Here is a 22,223-nt window from a genome sequence, read left to right as displayed (position 1 = left end):
ATGACCAATCCCAAAGCCTATTCTTCTCTTTGATATGATGAAAATGACCAAACAATACCCCTTTCCCCCCAAAGACCCAAATGGGCGATATTTAAGTTTTTTTTTTTTTTGCCCTGAGAAGTGCTGCAATTTTCAAAATAACATAATAAGCTGGAAAAACCCTGAAGTGTCATTTGCGGAGAGTTAGAGTTTTCAGAGCTCAAATCCATGTGTGTTGACATTTTCAAGAAAGTTAGACCTTAAGGTCGATCAGTGGTCTGTTTTTACCAAGTTTACACGTCTCCTACGTGTTTGAAAGGAAAATAAACGTGATCCCACGGCTCTACTCACTGAAAAAAATAATTTGTTGAATTTAATAAAAAAAAATGTATGGCAAGTGGTTGCACACAATTGATTTTAGCTACATTTAAACAAATGCATTAAGTTGAACTTAATCAATTTTAGTTCAACTTAATGCATTTGTTTAAATGTAGCTAAAATCAATTGTGTGCAACCACTTACCATAATTTTTTTTAATTAAATTCAACAAATCATTTTTTTTCAGTGCTGAAAGATGAAATGACACATAAACTGTGTGGTGTGTGTTTAGATCATAAAGCACAACAGCATGAACTTGCTAAACAGCAGCATATAATGTAATTCAGAATAGCTGGGATGCATTAAATACGTTTTTGTCCCATCAATCACATGATTTCACTGATCCAATATGAAGTTGAGTTTCTTTTTTAATAGCAAATGACATATTTGGGGCTTAGCTCAGGCAATATTTGCACATACAGATTCCCACTTGTAAAGACTGACATCTTTTCAATGAGTTGTATTCCCGGCTGAACTAACGAGTGAGTAAATTGAGACCAGACGGGATTCGTTGGGAAGTTTTATTTGTCCACCCCGAATAGTCAGCATTCCAGCTGCTAAAGAAAATAGTGTTTGTTGAGCAAGAGAGGGGGGCTGTAAGAGTGGTTGAGAAAGTTTGGACTTTATAAATGTCTTACAAAAGACCTGATGCTGAAACCAATCCCATGTTGAAGGGTTTTCCAGTGCTGCCTGTGAGCTAAGGCTGAGGTAATACACATGTTGTACAGAATGAGTCTATACCCTGCTGGGGAAAAAAACCCATCTTAAAGCAGCCTAAGGTTGTTAGCTGGTCTGTTGTGATGGTTTTAAAGAGGTTTTGTGAACACACCAGGCTGGAAAACCAGCTTAAAACAGCAACAAGGTGTACAGAACCCTGCTGAAAATAAACACCTTAATGCTGGTTTAAACTGGTCCAGACTTGGTCTCACAATAAGGTGTTTTAATTTGGTTTCACTGGTCTCCTGACCAGCTAAAAGTTCATACAATCCATCTAAAAACCAGACAGCAGACCAGCTTAGTTTTTTTCCCCATGCAGGCTGCAGTGAGATGAAATCATAATAAGGAACTGAATGGTAAAAAACTACTCTGGAGCAAGTAAACAGATATAGATACAAATTATACATATTAATTAGGCCTACTATAAAAAATATACATATGTTTATGTTAACAGGTACTGTTTTAGAGGTCCAAGACATGAGGATGATGATGATGATGATGATGATGATGATAGACCCCCACACACTTCTTGACTTGCACTCATATTGTGTGATTTATTAATCTCTGTTTATTAAACTGTATGTGCCAGTTCTTAGACGCTAAAAAAAAAAGTTCTTTAAAAAAAATTAAAAAAAAAACTAAGCACTATAGGTTACTGTAAAGTCTTAATGCTGTGCAACTTATCAGTACTGGTTTTCTACGTGGTACGTAGATATGACTTGATCGTGACTGAGAAAATTGACAAGTCTTAAACAGTTGACAAGCTGTAACATACCTTTACAGGTGTGCTGTTCGGAGACATCAAAAGTAACGCAGCCAATGTACGTACTCCGTTTCCAATCCTAATATCCCACTTTGAAGAAAAGAGTCAACAGTTTTCCCAGCTCGTGAGCATGAGTGAGTATTCCTGCTTGCTTTGACTAAACAATGCGTCTCGAAGCTTGGCTTCCCGTGGTGTAATGCCCTAAGCAACGATGGATGCTCCAGTGTTCAGTTTCCAACTTTCTTGAGAGTCTCTCCGCTGAGTATGAGCTGTCATCATCCTCACTGGATACTGTTCGCGCGAACACAGTCCCATATATGAGTAACAGTCACGCGTCACTCGACTGGACGTTACGCGCGTGCGAAAGCTGAAAGAAACGCTACCGTTCAAAACTTAAAATTAAGTATGGAACATCTTCATTTTGGTTTCTTTGTCTTCGTTGATCACTCACACTACATGTGGACTGCGTAAAGAATGCATTAATTACGAAAAAAAAATCCTCATAAATTGTTTGTGGAGAACTGAGAAAGACTGAAGAGAGTCTGGAGGCTGCATGTGCATTGAGAGTAAGTGAGCGGTGAGTAGAAGTGCCCCCCGTGTGGACACGGACTCCTTGAACTTCCTGTCAGCGTTAACTCCTTTACTGCTGCTGTCCTCATACATCATTTTGCTTCAGGGAATATAATCAGTCACACCAAAAGAGTACAATTACGACGGATGAGTGCAGAGTTCAACAAAGCCCCGTTATGTTACGAGGGCGTCTCTGTGAGCAGCAGCAGTTTATCAAATTTGTAGAGCTATTAAAAACACGTTAAATTAGCCGGAGAGGTAATGATCTGTTTTTAAGTCACAGTGCCAGCATCCTGAGGTCAAATAACCTATTAAGATTGAATTTACGTTACGTTTACGTTTTCATAAACTTCAATTTGCCTACTGAGAGACTGGAGCTAGTTGTACACCTTTTACTCCAATATTTATTTGTGTGTGTGTGTGTGTGTGTGTGTGTGTGTGTGTGTGACAATTTGCCCCAGTAAAAATGTCACTCATCTGAAAACAGTTCAACCTTTCAGTTAAAATTTGCCCTTGATTAGTTGACCCAGTCTGAATGTATGTCAGTGTGGTTTCTCATAAAATTACGAAGAGTATAAACCTAACACTTACGTTAAATGATTTTGTAGCCTACTATAAACATGTTTTTGGGGTCTCTCAGACCCCAAATAAAGCATGAAGATTGACCTGACTTTTATAGCAAAATATCACCAAACTAACTTCCAGCAAACTGAAATGACTCTATCACGTCATGCGTTCCACTTGAATAATAAAGATAGGCTATGTTACATTTACAGTACAGCGTGAGGAATAGTCAGACATGTCAGCGCAAGTAATGTCTTAAATCATCATCATAACGGTTTGTCATGCGCCTCTGAGATCACCTCACCCTTTAATCAAGCGAATGTTTTGGAAGAAACTAGAGTGAGAATAAAAAAATGTTTGAGAAAAAAAATTGGCCTTAAAGACTGTTTAAACCTGTTTATCCAAAATATCCAAAGCATGTTATTTTTTAAGAAATCCCTTTTAAACCAATCTAACATTAGATGGAATGCTCAGTTAATGTTCTACAATGTTATCAGCTGTAAAACAAATGATTAGACAATGAAAAAGTCCATGCATCTCATTAAGAATTCAATTTCATGAAGTTAAATTGATAAGATAACCACAAAGACACATACTGACTCATTGAATTCGTAAGGGACGTAAACTGCACACATTATTTACGAGAGTAAAGATTGAAAGGAGTGGATGGAGATCCAAGACATTCCAAGATCACATTTTACTTCTAGACAAACAAACTGGCTGTTGGATCTGAAGCGCTTCGAGGTGAGTGACCTTCCACACGGGGAATTCGTTTATTTTGCACAGATAAGGAGAAATGCATGGTTTCAATGAGGCTTTTGCCTAAATGTTAGGTATTCTGGTCCTCAGTTGTATAGTTTAATTGTCTCCGTGTAAACAGGCTGAGCAATAATAGAAGAATGTCATTGTTGAGATGTAGTGAAATCCCTGCCAGTCGTTCAGACAGAGACACCATTACTGTTCCATCCAACCATCCAGTCCACTACTTCATCTCAAAACAGGACATTGTGTATTCCATTCATATGCAAATATGAATGGAATAAATTAACATTTTTGCTTAATTTTAATAAAAAGTATACATGGTCTGTATTACATTCAGAAGGGCTCTTGAATCCAAAAGTTCAATTGCATAAAATCTTGTTTTTCATTAAATCTTTTTTTTTTTTTGTAATTCACCATGTCCAGTTTTGCTGTTTTACTTGTCATAATTGTTTACATTTAGCTGAAAGGCCATTAAATATGCTATGATACAGATATGTTGGGAAATATGACTGTATCTTCTTATCCTAGAAAAGAATTATGCACTGTAAAAAATTATAGTTGGTTTAACTTAAATAAAGGAAGTTACCTGGTTGCCTTAAAAATTTAAGTTCATTGAAATTAAACAATTGAGTCAATGCAATGAAGGAGATTGGTTTAATCAATAGAAACTCAAAATATTATGTTATCTGAACCACATTAATTAACTAAGTTGATTTGACAAAAGATAAAAAGTTGTGATTACAAATAATGAAAATATTTTTTTACAGTATTTTTTATAGAATAGAACCATAAGAGTTAATTATTCATAAGAGAATTCATTTCCATGAATTCTCTTTTCCATGGAAATGTTCTTATTCATTTCCATGGAAATGTTCAATATCTCTTATGATAATGAACTCTTATGGTTCTGTATTGTAACTTTTAACATCCATGGAATGGTTCTATGCAGACCATTTCCATGGATGTTAAATTATTCAACATCCATGGATTCTTTACAGTCGAAAAGGTACTTTAGATTATTAAGATGTTATACACACACACCAAGAACAATTATTTGGGGAACCTAAACTTCTATGGCATTGCTCCATTTTTTCATTACTCACCCTCATGTTGTTTCAAACCTGTATGACTTTCTTCTGTGGAACACAAAGAAGATATTTTTTAACAATGTCTGTAATCAAATAGTTTTGGTGACATTGAGACATTTCTCCGAATATCTTTTTTTCTTTCTGAAGAAAAAAAAAGTCATGCAGGTTATAAGAACAACATGAGGGAGGGTAAATGATGACAAAATATGTATTTTTTTTGGGTGAACTATTTGTTCTAGTCTCCCATATTTTACATTATTTCTTAAAGGTTAGTGGTTCCAATAAGGTCCAATGACAAATGTTGCCTCAGGCCATCAGGGAACTCTATTCTAAAATAGGAAACTGAAAACCAAAGGTGTTTTTGAGAGAAACATGAAAATCCGTTGGCAAATAATCAGCAGACATACTAAAGGAATTCTGCCTTTCAGCAGTAGTCAGTGGCTGAATGCCAAACAGTAGTTTTATTATGTAGCCCCCCCCAAACCCCGCTCTGAAGATGGCCTAAACAGTGATGCTCTACTTGGGGTTGTTAGATATATTTCACAGGCCTCCAACAATGGAGATATTAAATGCCAGGAAGTTTTCCAAAGGTGTTCCCATCTGTGTCTTCTGCATTCTTGGATGGAAAAAACACAGACTTAAATTCAAGAGACAGTCACCATCAACAGTAAAAAAAACAGGTTGGATGATGAAAGCACGGGGAGTTGCTATCTAATGATCCAGCATGTCAGTGTGCAAGATCCAGGCGTAAAGGGGAGAAAAAGCTCACCACAGCTGAAAGCATTTTACTAGAGAAAGCCCATAGATTGGGCTACGCTCCCATCCAAAGCCACACACATCCCAATGACCTAGATATAAAAAACAGATATTGGGCCTAGTTCCTCTACCCGCAGTACCACTGGCATGGAGAGGAGCTGGAGTGGGGGAGTGTGAGGAGAAAACGCAGGCTCGTGTTTCTCTAATTTCAGGAGCCTGGTCACTGGCTCTGACCTGGAGCTGTTGATCAGCCTGAGACGCCATTAAACCACAATGACTGGCAACAGTCAGTTAGCGCCTTCAGGAGGTTACCACCACACCACACCTCAGCATGCGAATTTAACGATCAAATGTTGACTAATCACTGTCTTGCACGTGTTCATGGGAAACAGACAGAAAATCACCACGCTGTCAATGACGGCAAAGTTGGCAGGGATCACAGTCACCTTTAAGCATGAGTCAATTGGAGACCGGTGGGGTCGCCACAAAGAAAGCCGCAGGCTTGCACAAATGATCCATGATTCAAATATACACAGTGGGAGGGTGAACGGGAGTGCATGTGCTTTCAGAGCTGCAGAGAGGCCTGTCGGTGAAGGCCAATTACAGGCCTCTATAGGTTGAAACAGGAGGTTTAAAGCATTAGAAAATGTATGTAATTTGTTTCACTCATGTTTGTCATTTGCAGAACAGCGGAGCGACAACACAGCTGTAACAGAACATGTTTTTATCAGGGGCATTATGGAAGGTATGTTGTGCAGATCTGAAGACATCTTCATGAATCGCTTTCTGATCATATGGAAGTCATTTGCCTAAGAGTAAAAAAAAAAAAGCTTAAAATAAGAGAAATTTTACAGTTAAAATATACAGTTAAAAGTCGCAACTGAAAAAAAAAAAAGATCGTTTCAAGGAATAAACTCATAACTGTGAGATAGAAAGTTGCAAATTATGAAATACACTCACCTAAAGGATTATTAGGAACACCATACTAATACTGTGTTTGACCCCCTTTCGCCTTCAGAACTGCCTTAATTCTACGTGGCATTGATTCAACAAGGTGCTGAAAGCATTCTTTAGAAATGTTGGCCCATATTGATAGGATAGCATCTTCCAGTTGATGGAGATTTGTGGGATGCACATCCAGGGCACGAAGCTCCCGTTCCACCACATCCCAAAGATGCTCTATTGGGTTGAGATCTGGTGACTGTGGGGGCCATTATAGTACAGTGAACTCACTGTCATGTTCAAGAAACCAATTTGAAATGATTCGAGCTTTGTGACATGGTGCATTATCCTGCTGGAAGTAGCCATCAGAGGATGGGTACATGGTGGTCATAAAGGGATGGACATGGTCAGAAACAATGCTCAGGTAGGCCGTGGCATTTAAACGATGCCCAATTGGCACTAAGGGGCCTAAAGTGTGCCAAGAAAACATTCCCCACACCATTACACCACCACCACCAGCCTGCACAGTGGTAACAAGGCATGATGGATCCATGTTCTCATTCTGTTTACGCCAAATTCTGACTCTATCTGAATGTCTCAACAGAAATCGAGACTCATCAGACCAGGCAACATTTTTCCAGTCTTCAACTGTCCAATTTCGGTGAGCTCGTGCAAATTGTAGCCTCTTTTTCCTATTTGTAGTGGAGATGAGTGGTACCCGGTGGGGTCTTCTGCTGTTGTAGCCCATCCGCCTCAAGGTTGTGCGTGTTGTGGCTTCACAAATGCTTTGCTGCATACCTCGGTTGTAACGAGTGGTTATTTCAGTCAAAGTTGCTCTTCTATCAGCTTGAATCAGTCGGCCCATTCTCCTCTGACCTCTAGCATCAACAAGGCATTTTCGCCCACAGGACTGCCGCATACTGGATGTTTTTCCCTTTTCACACCATTCTTTGTAAACCCTAGAAATGGTTGTGCGTGAAAATCCCAGTAACTGAGCAGATTGTGAAATACTCAGACCGGCCCGTCTGGCACCAACAACCATGCCACGCTCAAAATTGCTTAAATCACCTTTCTTTCCCATTCTGACGTTCAGTTTGGAGTTCAGGAGATTGTCTTGACCAGGACCACACCCCTAAATGCATTGAAGCAACTGCCATGTGATTGGTTGATTAGATAATTGCATTAATGAGAAATTGAACAGGTGTTCCTAATAATCCTTTAGGTGAGTGTATTAAGTAACAATTGTGAGAAATAATGTAATAATTATTAGACATAAAGTCGCAATTGTGAAATTTAGAGTCACAACTGAAAAAAATATTCACAACTGTGAGAGTTAAAATTGTGAGATATAACGTCACAACAGTGAGAAATAGTTGCAATTTTAAGATTGAAAGTTATGAATTATGAAATATAAACTCACAATTGTGACATATTAAGTTTCTCAGAGATAGGGCTTCTATATGATCATTGCTGTCAATTCTTATTTAATTTCAGTTTCTTAAATATCCCTTTTTTTCTGATATTTGCATGCTGAGATGACTCGACTTTCAAACATTTCAAATCAACTTGAATCTCATCATATTGTTTCCACAACAGACAAATCAACTTAGAATCTGAGTTGAAGATAAGCAGACCAGTCTTATCTAGGATTATAACTTGAAGACTATACTGTCAAATGTGATCAGATGTGAAAGTTCAAGTTCAAATACATTTGACTGCTAAAAAATGACTTTGTTTTCATGAAGTACATGAGCAAACTGAGGATTATGTCATTTGATTGTCTAGGCGGAGACAGAAGGGAAATAAAAAACCAAAGACTTATTTTTGTACATGTATGATTGTCCATATACCTCCAGAAGAAAGCCAATCTGAAGCATAAAACAGCACTCCTCATTTATTTCACTTGTATAACTATCACCTTCAAAACAAGATATAATTTGCTTTGTGGTGTCCGCCAAGAGAAGACACATCATTTTATTGTTTCTGAGGTGACAGGTCAACAGAAACAGCGTGACGGTCAGCTGAACTGCAAACCATTGAACCCAAGACTATTGCTTTCAGTCACCAAATGACCCACAGGAAATGGCTGGAGCCTTTTGTGAAAGTAAACAGAGGGCCTGCATCCTGTCTCTGTCCATCTCTAAACTGGACGTGACGGCTCAGCGTGAGAGTAATGTACTGTCTGTGGCTCCGGTTTTGATCGCTATACCACAAGTCTCTGTGAAATGCAGGCGATGGCTTCACACCTGTTACTGAGGCAAATGGGAACAGGGAGGTGCTGCATGGCTTGCGATCTGTTCCCGCAGCTGGTGGCAGTAACATTGTTTGAGTCCCTTCATTTTCCTTCCTTGTAAATAAATGCCTCAAATGTTTCAACATTTAAAGGCAAAACACATCATTCTTCCTACCCCTGAACGTTATTAAAACAATTTCCGCTGTAGAAATATTCTGGGTTCAGTACAAGGTAAAGGGATAGTTCACCCAAAAATAAAAATTCTGTCATCATTTACATCATTACATTTACAACACAAAAGAAGATATTTTGAAGAATGGCATAGCCAAAGAGTTGATGAGCCCCATTGATTTCCATAGTATTTTTTCCCCATACCATGGAAGTCAATGGGGCTCATCAACTGTTTGGTTACCCATATTCTTCAAAATATTTTCTTTTGTGTTTAGCAGAAGAACGAAATTCATACAGGTTTGGAACAACTTGAGGGTGAGTAAATGATGACAGAATTTTTCCCTTCAAGCTCAATTGGTAGCTTACCAACTGATCTCATGACAGATTGTCAATTTTATTTTATTTTTTCATGGTGACTTTAAGAGATACACACAATTCTAGTTTAAAGGAATACCAATATATATTATCGCTTGTAACTTCTGGAGAGAAATAGCACAGACACTGGACAAGGACAAAACTTTCTAGTGTGCATCAGACACCACACCCTGCAAAAACAAATTCCCGGGAAAAGGCCATTTTTACATTTTACAATTTTTACAGAAGTACATTAATTCTTTTGTCAAAATGTATGTATTATTTGAGCTTGCATTATTATTTTTTACACTCGTTTTAGGGTTTTAAGCAGTCATGGCAACAAAGTTGTAAACGTGGATATTATTTTACACAAAAAAAGGTTGTAATCTATGTTTTCACACTAAAATCATGTTAACAAACACATATTGTTAAAGGTGCTCTAAGCGATGTCACGCGTTTTTAGGCCAAAACATTTTTTGTCACATCCAGCAAACATCTCCTCACTATCCGCTAACTGCCTGTCCCCTGAACACACTGTAAAAAAACGCGGTCTCTGTAGACAGCCCAGGCTCCATAAAAGGCAAGAAAAACAAACTGGCCCAGCCTGGACCACAAAACATAACAAACAGTGTTCCAGCCAATAACCGATAAGAATGATTTGGGGGTGGGGGTTGGGGGGTTAGTGCACATGCACATGAAGGGGGGTGTGCGGGGAGTGGAGGAGAAAGAAGCATGAAGAGGGAAGTTAGCTAGAGGAGAAATGTCCTAACAACGACTAACGTTAAAATGTTATGTTCTTGAGAATTTTTATATGGCCGACACACGACCAAAGAGACGACGTTCCAATGAACAAATAACAAAGAAGAGGGAAAAGGAGAAGGAACGCGCAAAGTCCCGAATTTACATCGGAAAAGCATTCAAAAGGTGGCGAGAACTCCGCCGGCAGAGGGACTTCCAATCCGGCATTCAGGTGGCTCTATTTTTGCTGGACAGGTGGGTGAATCCAGTTTGTTTTTTCTAAATGGTTCATGACTGTTTCAGGAAGCACGGAAGGGAGGGGGAGGGTGGAGCCAGCCTCTGTTTTGTTTGACAATACTTAGAACGTCAACAAGAAGTGACGTCACCCAACATCTCTTAGAGCACCTTTAACTTCTTTTGGCTATATTGAAACTGAGTATTTAAACATTTTACAGAAAGTTTGCTTTAAAAAAACTAAAAATGTAGTCCAATTTTCAAAAGGATACAACAGGCATCTTTGGTGGGCTCTAATATTTCACATCTCCTATTTGTCCACCCATAATCCCGAAAGCCCTCTTTTGTAAAGGCAGCTGTGGGGAAGTCTAACAGTCAGTGACCACCCAGAGATCCGCAAGACCTGCGCCAATTATCTTCTGTGCTGTTCAATACAGTTCATCCATGAGACATTTATTCAGCCCATTCCTTACCAAACTTGACTCAAGTAGCTATTTTTGTTGTCTGATAGGCTGCCCACCAAAAAGTCTGATCCTTCATAAATTAGGTGACTCTATATCCAAAATATTCTGAGAGACTGAATTCTCAGTGAATGATGTCATATCCTTTCACAAGTACAGGAAGACTCTGTGGGAGAATATCAGGCTGTTTTGATTGTTTGGCTGGAAACAGTTTGTTTATGAGGTCACCATAATACCGGAATGCAATGTGAAAGAAAGAGTTTCTTACCAGTACATCATCTTTTTAGACTTCTTTTGGCACCAGATCTTGAATGCAAACACTTCAAACACAATCAGATGCCACATATTATAAATTCATTCTCGCTTTAGTTTCTCTCTCCCAACCTCACACTATGAGCAGTTGAAAGTGAAAGTTTATTTTGTTTCTTTCACATTAGTTTCAGATCATGTTAGCCACCGCCATTTTGGAAACAACGTCAAATGGCACTTCTTCATTGAAATCTTCCCAATTATAAAAAAATAAATAATGTGATGCATTGTAAAGCAAGGCCGTCCTCCCCCAGGAATTGGGTCTCCTTTAGGACCCAGGCAGTAATGCCTGATCAAAAATTATGGTTATTTCTTGACCAATTAATACCTATTTAACTATTGTATGATGTTTATTACAATAAGTGCACTAACAACATGCTTGGAATATAAAATGACTGCCTATGTATTGCATAATAAAACAAATACAACCATGCCTAATGTAGTTTTTATAAGGATAAGGATTGTTGCAACATACTATGTTCTGTAAAAGTAATTTAATATTATACAAAATAATTGTAATGTGGTATACTATATAATAATACTATAATATTTTGTTATTATAAAAATATTAATAATACTATAATTTATTTATATACTAATCATTAATAATAATAAATTTTTAACTATAATATTTTAATAAATGAATTGTCATACTAAGTACACACAAACATCATTAATTTGAAACATGTAATTGGGAACTATATTGAAGGCCTATTGATGAGCGCTGTTAGACCGCTGAGGCAGAACTAAACTTTTTGAAACTTGTTGTCATCCTAACAACAAGCAAAGAAGTGTGTAATCAGAGGTGGACAGTAACAAAGTACATTTACGTGAGTCAGTACTCACTTACTTAAGCTACACTTTTTGAGTATCAGTAGGCCTACTTTACTTGAGTTGCCTATTATTTTGTCTGGAAACTTTTTACTTTAAATTCACTACATCTGAAAGACAAATATCATACTTTTTACTCCACTACATTTCTGTCGAGGTCCTTGAGTAGAAAGTAGTAACGTCAGTCAGGGGATGAATTTGGTTGCAGGGGTTGCATTTTGGTTGGAAATGAAAGTCGGGTTGACGTCATAACCCGACGTCAGATTAAAGTCAGAACTCGATGTCGGTTTGACGTCATAATCTGACGTCTGATTGATGTCAGAACCCGACCGTGGTTTGACGTCATGCAGAACCCGACATCGGATTCACGTCAGAACCCGACGTCAACATGCAACGTCGGACAGACGTTGGATTTTGGTTGGAAATGAAAGTCGGGTTGATGTTAGCCTGGCAAGCCAGATGTACATCAAGATGTTTAGTCTGGCAACTCACCATAGACACGGTCAATCTGATGGGCGGGATAAACGGCTGTCTTTCAAATTCCCTCTGCACACAATAGGACAGCGCTTCAACCAACCAGAGCGTTTTCCCAACAGCGGAGCTTAGTTTATAGATTCAACTTTTAAATCTGGCCGACAAAACTACGAACACATCTTCCTTTTTTAAAGAATGACTTAAGTGCCGTTCTTTGTTCTTTTCTCAAAGAAAAACTTAACTCCAACTCCTCCAGAGTTGCGGCCAAAGCCGATTCGAAAGACCGTTGTTCTCCATCGCAGCAGCCATTCTTTGTTTTCAAGTGGCAGGGAGCCGTCGCAACTCTGTCGTCATATGTTAAGCCCGCCCCCGCCTACTCTATAGCCTACACGACGTGATTGGCCTGACCCAATTTAGGTTTTTGCAGCAAAAAGGTCTATTGAGAGTTGCTAGACCCACCCTGGCTGCAAAATAATTTTGCTGCCGCTAGGGTGCGTCTAGATTTCTAGGCTAGGTTGATGTCAGAACCCGACTGATGTTGGTTTCTGACGTCAACCCGATTTTCATTTTCAACCACAATAAAACGATTTGATATTGATATGAGGGTAGGTAGGCAGGCATAGATTCAGAGGCATAAGGTACTGTAAGTATTACATACAATGCAACAATAATAAAACAATGCATTGACATTTACTTTTTACTTTAGATACTTGAGTACTTTTAAAAAACGAGTACTTCTGTGCTTTTACTTAAGTAAAAATTGGTCTTAACAACTTTTACTTGTAACGGAGTAATATTTGACCAGTATCTGTACTTTCACTCAAGTAAGGAAGTTGTGTACTTTGCCCACCTCTGTGTGTAATAGAGTGCAGCAGAGCAGCATCAATAACATCAAATATAGTCTATTAAAACATTATTTTATTTTTTTTAATGTAGCCTATATGCTAAATAAATAATGTTGCCTTGGCAAGGGAATGAAATAAATAAGTTGAAGTAGCCTACTAAAATTACTAAAACTAAAACTGAAATAAGAATAAATTCAAGCTTAATAGAAATATTTATTTTTAAAAAACTTTAAAAAAAATGACAAGCGCATAAGATAAACTACAATTAAAGTGTAAACTGAAAGTAGAAAAATATATCTATTTTAAAATCTTAACATTAAATATGATAATATGATGACCCTGCCACGAACACTGACCTAAAGTGAATGGATATTTACGTTCTGAACACTGATTGAGGGCCGATCGCCTTAGTCACCAAACATGGGAATGATTGCTGATTGGATTTAATTCCGAAGACATTCAAAGTAAGGCTCATCAACAGCTGTGTACTTTCTTCAACAAAAGAATGAAAAGGTTGATAAATGCATTCAAGAGCCATTGACCTTCCACGTATCACAAATTCACATCAAAGCACTTCATCATGCTCCTTTTATGATGTTACAGACCCAGACATTGTCTCCGAGGGCTTGAGTCCAAAAAGCTGTGGACACAGCCTGACTAATAAAACAGAACAACCCAGCCAACACAAAAGTGAGCACGCACAGGACTGCGGGAAAATAAATTGCACCACAACTTGCAATTAGTGCCGTTAAAAAACAAAGTATTAATTCACTCCCTGTGAAGCTGTCAAGATATTGCACACATAAAGAGGTTTGTACAGCTTATCAGGCTAAAGCATATTCTTACACAACAAATCAGTGTTCTAGAGACACAAAGCATGTCTCCGCTGTTTAAGTCAACATATAACACATCTTTGTAAATTAAAATGCTATTTACATTTTTGAATCAGCCCCAAACATTCCTTCCTCTTGATTTTATCATGCGAAAACACAATGGTGCTTATGTAGAGAGGGAAAGGGAGAGAAAGTGAGGTTTCAGACTCAAACCGATGACCTTACACAACTTTCCTCATGTCTGACATCAAATCGAAGCCTCTCCCTTTTGCATAAGATCACTCATTTTTGTATGGCACAAGCCTGTAATTCTTATTGAACCATAAATACGATTCATTGCTTATAAAGCCTGCCACACACATACTTGGCTGTAAAGACTGCCACACACATTTTACTTAGCTGGTATTCTGGACTGAGATCGTAACAATAGATACAACTGAGGAAAAACATTACAGCTGCGGTCTGGAAGCATTTAGCCAGCAGTTAGTGTTATGTTGGCAAAGTGTCATGCAAGACAATGCAGAGGCTCCCATCAGTTCTGTGTGCGGTTGTGTTTACTTGGGCAACGTATACATTCAGCAATTAGCTGCACTGCCAGAAGATTACAGAAATTACGTTTTGAATGCCACATTTTTAACTATACCACAACATCATCGTTTTCCAAAAGGAGACTCTTCAGGCATCAAATGATATGCCAGTGTTTTCCAAATAAATCCCCGTCTTTTGCATGGGTCAGGTGTGTTTTAGACCAGACTGCCTATGTTAATCAAAAACATAATTTGATTGGAAGATTTGGGCTTGCCAGCACTTTGCTGAAACAACAATATTCATTGCAAGTGGGTGGATGGATTAGGAAACTCAAATGACTTTAGACCTCTTGGCTCTATTTTCTCTAAGACAGACCTTACTAACTATGAACCTCAGTACTGAAATATCAGGGCATCTGCATCCCTTTCAGATCGCAGATGGGTCAATGACTTACAAGAGATTCCGCAATAAACCAAAGGAAAAATCTTTAATCTAGCTTACACCTAACAAAACCATTTCAAAACTGTTTTTAAAATATATTTTCAAAATTAAAAAGTGTGTGCAACGATTAATCGCATCCAAAATAAAAGTTTGTGTTTACATAATATACACTCACCTAAAGGATTATTAGGAACACCATACTAATACTGTGTATGGCCTTTCGCCTTCAGAACTGCCTTAATTCTACGTGGCATTGATTCAACAAGGTGCTGAAAGCATTCTTTAGAAATGTTGGCCCATATTGATAGGATAGCATCTTGCAGTTGATGGAGATTTGTGGGATGCACATCCAGGCCACGAAGCTCCCGTTCCACCACATCCCAAAGATGCTCTATTGGGTTGAGATCTGGTGACTGTGGGGGCCATTTTAGTACAGTGAACTCATTGTCATGTTCAAGAAACCAATTTGAAATGATTCGAGCTTTGTGACATGGTGCATTATCCTGCTGGAAGTAGCCATCAGAGGATGGGTACATGGTGGTCATAAAGGGATGGACATGGTCAGAAACAATGCTCAGGTAGGCCGTGGCATTTAAACGATGCCCAATTGGCTTCCCCCACACCATTACACCACCACCACCAGCCTGCACAGTGGTAACAATGGATGATGGATCCATGTTCTCATTCTGTTTACGCCAAATTCTGACTCTACCATCTGAATGTCTCAACAGAAATCGAGACTCATCAGACCAGGCAACATTTTTCCAGTCTTCAACAGTCCAATTTTGGTGAGCTCGTGCAAATTGTAGCCTCTTTTTCCTATTTGTAGTGGAGATGAGTGGTACCCGGTGGAGTTTTCTGCTGTTGTAGCCCATCCGCCTCAAGGTTGTACGTGTTGTGGCTTCACAAATGCTTTGCTGCATACCTCGGTTGTAACGAGTGGTTATTTCAGTCAAAGTTGCTCTTCTATCAGCTTGAATCAATCGGCCCATTCTCCTCTGACCTCTAGCATCAACAAGGCATTTTCCTCCCACAGGACTGCCGCATACTGGATGTTTTTCCCTTTTCACACCATTCTTTGTAAACCCTAGAAATGGTTGTGTGTGAAAATCCCAGTAACTGAGCAGATTGTGAAATACTCAGACCGGCCCGTCTGGCACCAACAACCATGCCACGCTCAAAATTGCTTAAATCACCTTTCTTTCCCATTCTGACATTCAGTTTGGAGTTCAGGAGATTGTCTTGACCAGGACCACACCCCTAAATGCATTGAAGCAACTGCCATGTGATTGGTTGATTAGATAATTGCATTAATGAGAATTTGAACAGGTGTTCCTAATAATCCTTTAGGTGAGTGTGAATGTGTGTACCGTGTATTATTATTTTGTATATATTAATACACACACATGCATGTATATATTTGAGAAATATTTGTGTGTATTTATATATATACAAAATAATTATACACAGTACACTCATATATTATGTAAACACAAACTTTGGATGCGATTAATCGCTATTGTTCCACGGCCCTAGTTTTTTGTTTTGTTTTACAAATATCACAAATTATTAACACATAAATAGCAATATGTTTCTGAGGAGTCACACTACATCATGTTTTCTATCCTGAACAAACCTTGGCTTGTCACAAAAGGTCAAATGATCTAATATTTTAAGGGATTTTAAGAGATATTTTCCTGCATGTTGGTTACACTGGTCATTTTCCCAGATGATGCAGATGAGGCGTTTGTCTTGCTAAGAAAGATAAAGACGACGATAAAATGATAGAGAAAGTAGAGAGAAAAACGAGGCAGGAGCGGTCTAGCCACCCGACCATCTCCTAAATGATCTGCCTCAACTATTTTCCATTTCAGAGGCATTTTATAATCTCCAGATTTCTTTTAATAATCATGGATGCTGTGAGTCCTCCTTATTGCCTTTTTCAGTGCTGGCCTTTCCTCGAAACTGCCACCAGACTTCCCATTTATAGGCACGGAGACTAGTGATTTTAGGAAGGAAAGAGAGAAAGAATGGACATCGGGACAGAGTGAGGAGGGAGGTCGGACTGTGTCGTGGGAACCGTGAGCCGAGTCTGGATTGCTAAACTTTACCCTCGAGAGAATTCACAACTGCTTTCAATTTAAGATGGGGGTCACTCAAATTACAGTCCCCCCTTCCGCCAAAACCCAATCCACGGCCTGCACCCCCCCCCAGGCCCAGCCCTCTCCATGCTCTAGAGAGCCAAAGCCATGACATCATCATCACCAGTGGCTTTCTCTAAGGCTGCCTCGCACCCCAGTGCACTCTTTCTTCTTCTCCTATGTCATTTATCATAAGCCAATCTTTCCAGATTGTGACGTGTCTTTTCACTCTCTTTCTCTCGTGTCATTCTCTCTATCTCGTCTCTGTTTTCAGTCAGATGTGGTTTGTGTTGATCTTCTGCTGTTTTTCATTGTAGTCTGTTGTCAGGCAGTAAAGACGTGGTGACAGGCCTGAGAGGTGCAGAGGGCTGCAGTGGTGAACTGATTCAGGGGTGAAAGGGCTTGTGAGTTTTATCAATTTAAACAACACCTCTAAGCAACAAACTCATCATAGGTGAGAAAACCACAAAGCGTTTTTACACCTCAACTAAAACAAGTAATAAAAACTCAGTGAGTGTTTTAGCGCAATTTTCTCACGTCATGGGATCACAACACTAAGAGATAGTAAATGAAAGAGAAAATAAGTTGCTCGAGAATATAACTTTCTCTTGAAATTCAAATGAACTTTCTGAAAATAAATCAGCAATGGATAATAAAAAAGGCACAATCACTTGACTAGTTGAATATCATTTTTTTTATTAGCTCATTATTTTTTACATCTTGTGTTCACTCAATATCCTCGATTTTCTCTGTATCAGCTTCCTTTTCTGCTTTGTCCACTTCAGATTCTTCCTTCTTTTCTGCTTGACTATTGGCTTGTGACTTTGTAAAATCTTCTTCTGCTTTCCAGATATTTGCCAAAACATCCTCTGAAAGCCACGAGTCATCGTAGAAATCAGATACGCCTGATGAGGAAGCCGTTGGTGTGGATGTCGCCATCTTTTGTCGCTTTGCTGAACGTTCTTCCATTTATTTTGCAACAACCTCTTGTCGTTTTCTCATATATTCTTGCTCCTTCTCCAAATCTTGATCGATACCTTCATTGATTTCTTGCCGTAATTCAGTGGAATTAATTGTGCTCATGACTCTTGTGAATACCTTCCTTACGTATTTCTGTGGAACAATAGTTTTATAGGTGAAAAGGCAATATTTTTCTTATTTCCCTTCATATAAAGATTTAATTAATTTTTGAAGCATAAAGGAAAGATTTTTGATCAATTCTTTTTTTCTAATATTATTGTAAATTTTAGAAGCTATCGATTGCAATTTGTTTCAACTCGATAGCTATTATGGTTGCCGAGAAATTTGCAAAAAACGGAATTTTTTCTGGAATTTCCAGGAAATCCAAAATCTTTTCCTGGATTTTTTTTGTGCGTTCCCGAGATTAGACCTTCCTTAACATAATGCCGAAAACCCGAAGTCTCTAGGTGGTCTGGTTGAGGAGTAGATAGAAGTGCAAGATTGGTGCGCACAGACAGAACAGAAATCATGAGTTAACAATCGCAATTTTGTCCGGTGGAAAATTGCGCTAAAAAAGATCTATTAAAGGGATACTCAACTTTTTTTGGAAATAGGCTCATTTTACAACTCCCCCAGAGTTAAAGTTGAGTTTTACCATTTTCGAATCCATTCAGCCGATCTCCGGGTTTGGCGGTACCACTTTTAGCATAGCTTAGCATAGATAATTGAATCGGACAAGACCATTAGCATCTCTCTCAAAAAAATGACCAAAGAGTTTCGATATTTTTCCTATTTAAAACTTGACTCTTCTCTAGTTACATTGTGTACTAAGACCGACGGAAAATGTAAAGTTGCGATTTTCTAGGCTGATATGGCTAGGAACTATACTCTCATTCCTGCGTAATAATCAAGAAACTTTGCTGCCGTACCATGAGTGCAGCAGGCGTAATGATATGACGCAGCGCCTGAAAATAGGTCTAATAGGTTAGACAAACTTAGTCCCGGTCACGTTGGAAGTTACAGAGCTGGGGACTATTTTCAGGCGCTGCATCATATCATTACGCCTAACTACAGAGGAGTCAAGTTTTAAATAGGAAAACTATCAAAACTCTTTGGTCATTTTTTTGAGAGAGATGCTAATGGTCTTGTCTGATTCAATGATCTATGCTAAGCTATGCTACAAGTGGTACCGCCAGACCCGGAGATCGGCTGAATGGATTCGAAAACGGTAAAACTCAACTGTTTAACTCTGGGGGAGTTGTAAAATGAGCCTATTTCCAAAAAAAGTGGAGTATCCCTTTAAGTTGGCTATAATGGCTATTCTTACAAATTAAAATATATTTTGTAAAAATTTGGCTATTTACATTTTTATAACATATTTTATAGGTGTGGCACCAAAAGTATTTTAATCAAGCTACACTTCAGAATTTTATGTAGGCCTATGTGGCACAAAAAAGTCTTTCAAATTTTGTTCTTGTGTTCTCTCTTCAATCTCATGATTGATCTTTATGTTTACTTTCCTTAAATTGTACTTTTAATTCATTGATTGATAATTCAAACATTTTACGAATTTATATGTAATTGCCACCTCATAAAATAGTTCTGTTTTCCAGTGAGACCAGAATTATGGGTTTATGTCATGTCTGTAAACAGAGAAAAGAAGGTCCGAATATTATGGTGGCAGATACAGGACTTACTTGCTCAAACAAAATGTATTTTGAATGTATCTCTTGCTTTCTTCTTGCTGCCAGTGTAGAATAATAGATCAGCTCAGATGGTGATCACAGTCAACCATTACAAACAATCAAATCAGATTCATCCATGCAGATGAGCAGTGCCGAAACACAACTGATGTAAAAAAATTTATTAAAAATAAAACTCTGCAGGTTGCATTTTGCATTTTGCATGTTGCAGGTTGCATTTTATTTTTCAACCACAGATGGCGATAGAGAGGCCAAAGTTCCATGGTGCACCTTTAAGAAAAGAAATTACATGCAAATGGTGGAGACCGGAAACGCACGCTCATGCAAATTTCACTGCATTCCAAAGTTCATGTTTTGTGCGCTTTGACCTGTGAATTCGTAGAAGAATGAAACCTCACGGTGTAAAGAATGTAAAACATGAAGCTGCTGTGCTGGTTTGAAACATTACAGTAAACCATTGAGCATGACATCATATCACAATCATGTCCAAAGTAATTTTGCATGCTAAAAGTCTACGGTTTTGGTTCATGTCTAAAATGAAGATACATGTACGCATTTATAAATGAGTCTTTCTCTTCCAGGAAATTGGAGCAAAAATATTGATGACTCATCCTGCGCTTGTGGGTGTACCCAATTTTTTGGTCCAATCAAAAGCTCTCTAGAATGAGAACGTTCCTCCTTCTACCTTCCTCTAACTAGCAATAGCAAGTAAAAAAAGTAAAATAGCAGTAAATATTCATATTTACCAGTTATTTGCAGACAAAAGTAAATTGGCTTTGTCTGTTTGGAAATGTCTGTCTTCAAAACTCTCAATAAACTTGAGTCAAGAAGATTGTGCGTTTGGGTCCATTAGGAGGCTTGGCGCTCTCATATTCATGGAATGCCGAGCATGCATGCAGTTAGTCGGGCAGCTGGCGTGATGGGTGAGGAGGGAGGAGAAAGGAGGGGTGTCACACTAAATAAGCACAATTACACTTACGCGGGATGGAAACCAGATGACCACGGGCACTGACAACATGCAGGGGTTACATAGGCCAAGGCTCAGATACACACTTAAACACAAAAGGCCCTTACAACATCCTGGAGCCCTGCAGTAGACGAATGGGGAGGCTTGCAGGCACTCTGTAAACACAGTGCGTTTCCCACACTGCACTTTCGTGATCTAAGTGTGAGCCATGACCCCCTCATTCCTCCCACTTTCTCAGGTTTTCCAAAACACCTCCCATCAAGACCGTTTCACTTTTTCAGTGTGATTTGTATTGAACCCAGTCAAGTTGATTTGTTCCTATAAACTTGTAGTAAACTTGTAGTGCTCGACACAAAGGCTTTGTAGTAAGTTTGCCATGTTAGGGAGACTTTTTGTCATGTTCTCCTACCTTCCTTTTTTTCCTGTTCTGTGTGAGCGGAGGGGGTGATTTTACATGACTGGGAAATGAGCTAATCGCTCGGTCTTTATGACCTAATTTCAGAGCTCTCAGCTTGCTGAGACAAAGACAGAAACTACATTCCAAATGCTGCTCTGTGCGTGAGAATTTCTCTTGCGAAAAATTCAGGAAGATCATAAATTAGGTTCGTACCTCATACAGCAATAACTCTGACGTTTGTGCCATTTACAAACATGAAGAGTACTAAAGAGTATAAGACTTTAAAAACATATTGTGATACTAGATTCTAAGGGGATTATTTTATGTCACTGAAGTGCTCATGTCTGTGACTCCCTAGGTTTCATTCAGAGTAAAAGATTAACTTGAGTATCTAAAATACACTTTCATTATTGGAGTGAGATACATGTGATATTAATTAAAACAAGACCAAAATAATGCAGTAGTTTGCGCTTCTTTGTGTTCCTAGACTTTGCCAATATCAAATCCACCATCGCCCCCTAGTGGTTAGTCAAATGTGATTTTGAATGACCACTAGGGGGCTAGATGTTTTTTTGTGTGTAAGTGTGCTCTTTTGCTCTAGCAATATGTTTTTAAAGAGTAAATTTAAATTTTGAAAGTCCATTTCGGATTCTGGTACATATTTTAAATTCTTACATTTATTGAACATTTACATGGCTCTATAGCAGAGAATGTTGTCATAAGAGTAACTTGCGGTTTATATAGGCCTACACTGATTTTGAAAAAAAATTAAATACCATCAATAATAAAAAAGGCTTCTGCTACATTTTTAGCTGTAGACAATTAAACAATTCAGGAAAAATTTACATTGAAAAGCTAATATACATAAAAACACACAGGCGGAAAAAACAACACACGTGACAACCTAGCCCTGACATTTATGAAAAATACCTCTGTCGTGACCTTCCAGGTATAATCTACCTTCATTATCTAGTTAACTCCTGCCCTAATGGTTTAATTGTGTCCGTGTGTTTCCACAGAAGCTATTAAAGAAAGGCAGTGGAATTTAGCTTGGAGGGTGGGACAATAAACTTGAAACAAAACA

The 22,223-nt window shown here is 38.5% G+C and overlaps 1 protein-coding gene across 1 annotated transcript in view; it reads right to left on the bottom strand.

The window, feature by feature from the left end:
- The window catches only part of LOC311296468 (pleckstrin homology domain-containing family G member 2-like), a 40,229-nt gene extending 37,735 nt beyond the window's left edge, over nucleotides 1-2,494 (bottom strand). The window contains exon 1 of the mRNA XM_084418278.1: nucleotides 1,850-2,494. The gene's annotated coding sequence lies outside the window, so the exon portion shown is untranslated. The remainder of the gene's footprint in view (nucleotides 1-1,849) is intronic.
- Between the last annotated feature and the right edge of the window lie 19,729 nt (nucleotides 2,495-22,223).

The sequence above is a fragment of the Rutilus rutilus genome (genome assembly GCF_951802725.1).
Source record: "Rutilus rutilus genome assembly, chromosome: 9".
Lineage (NCBI taxonomy): Eukaryota > Metazoa > Chordata > Actinopteri > Cypriniformes > Leuciscidae > Rutilus > Rutilus rutilus.
Note: the sequence above shows the minus strand (reverse complement) of the source record. Positions and strands in the feature narration are given on the sequence as shown.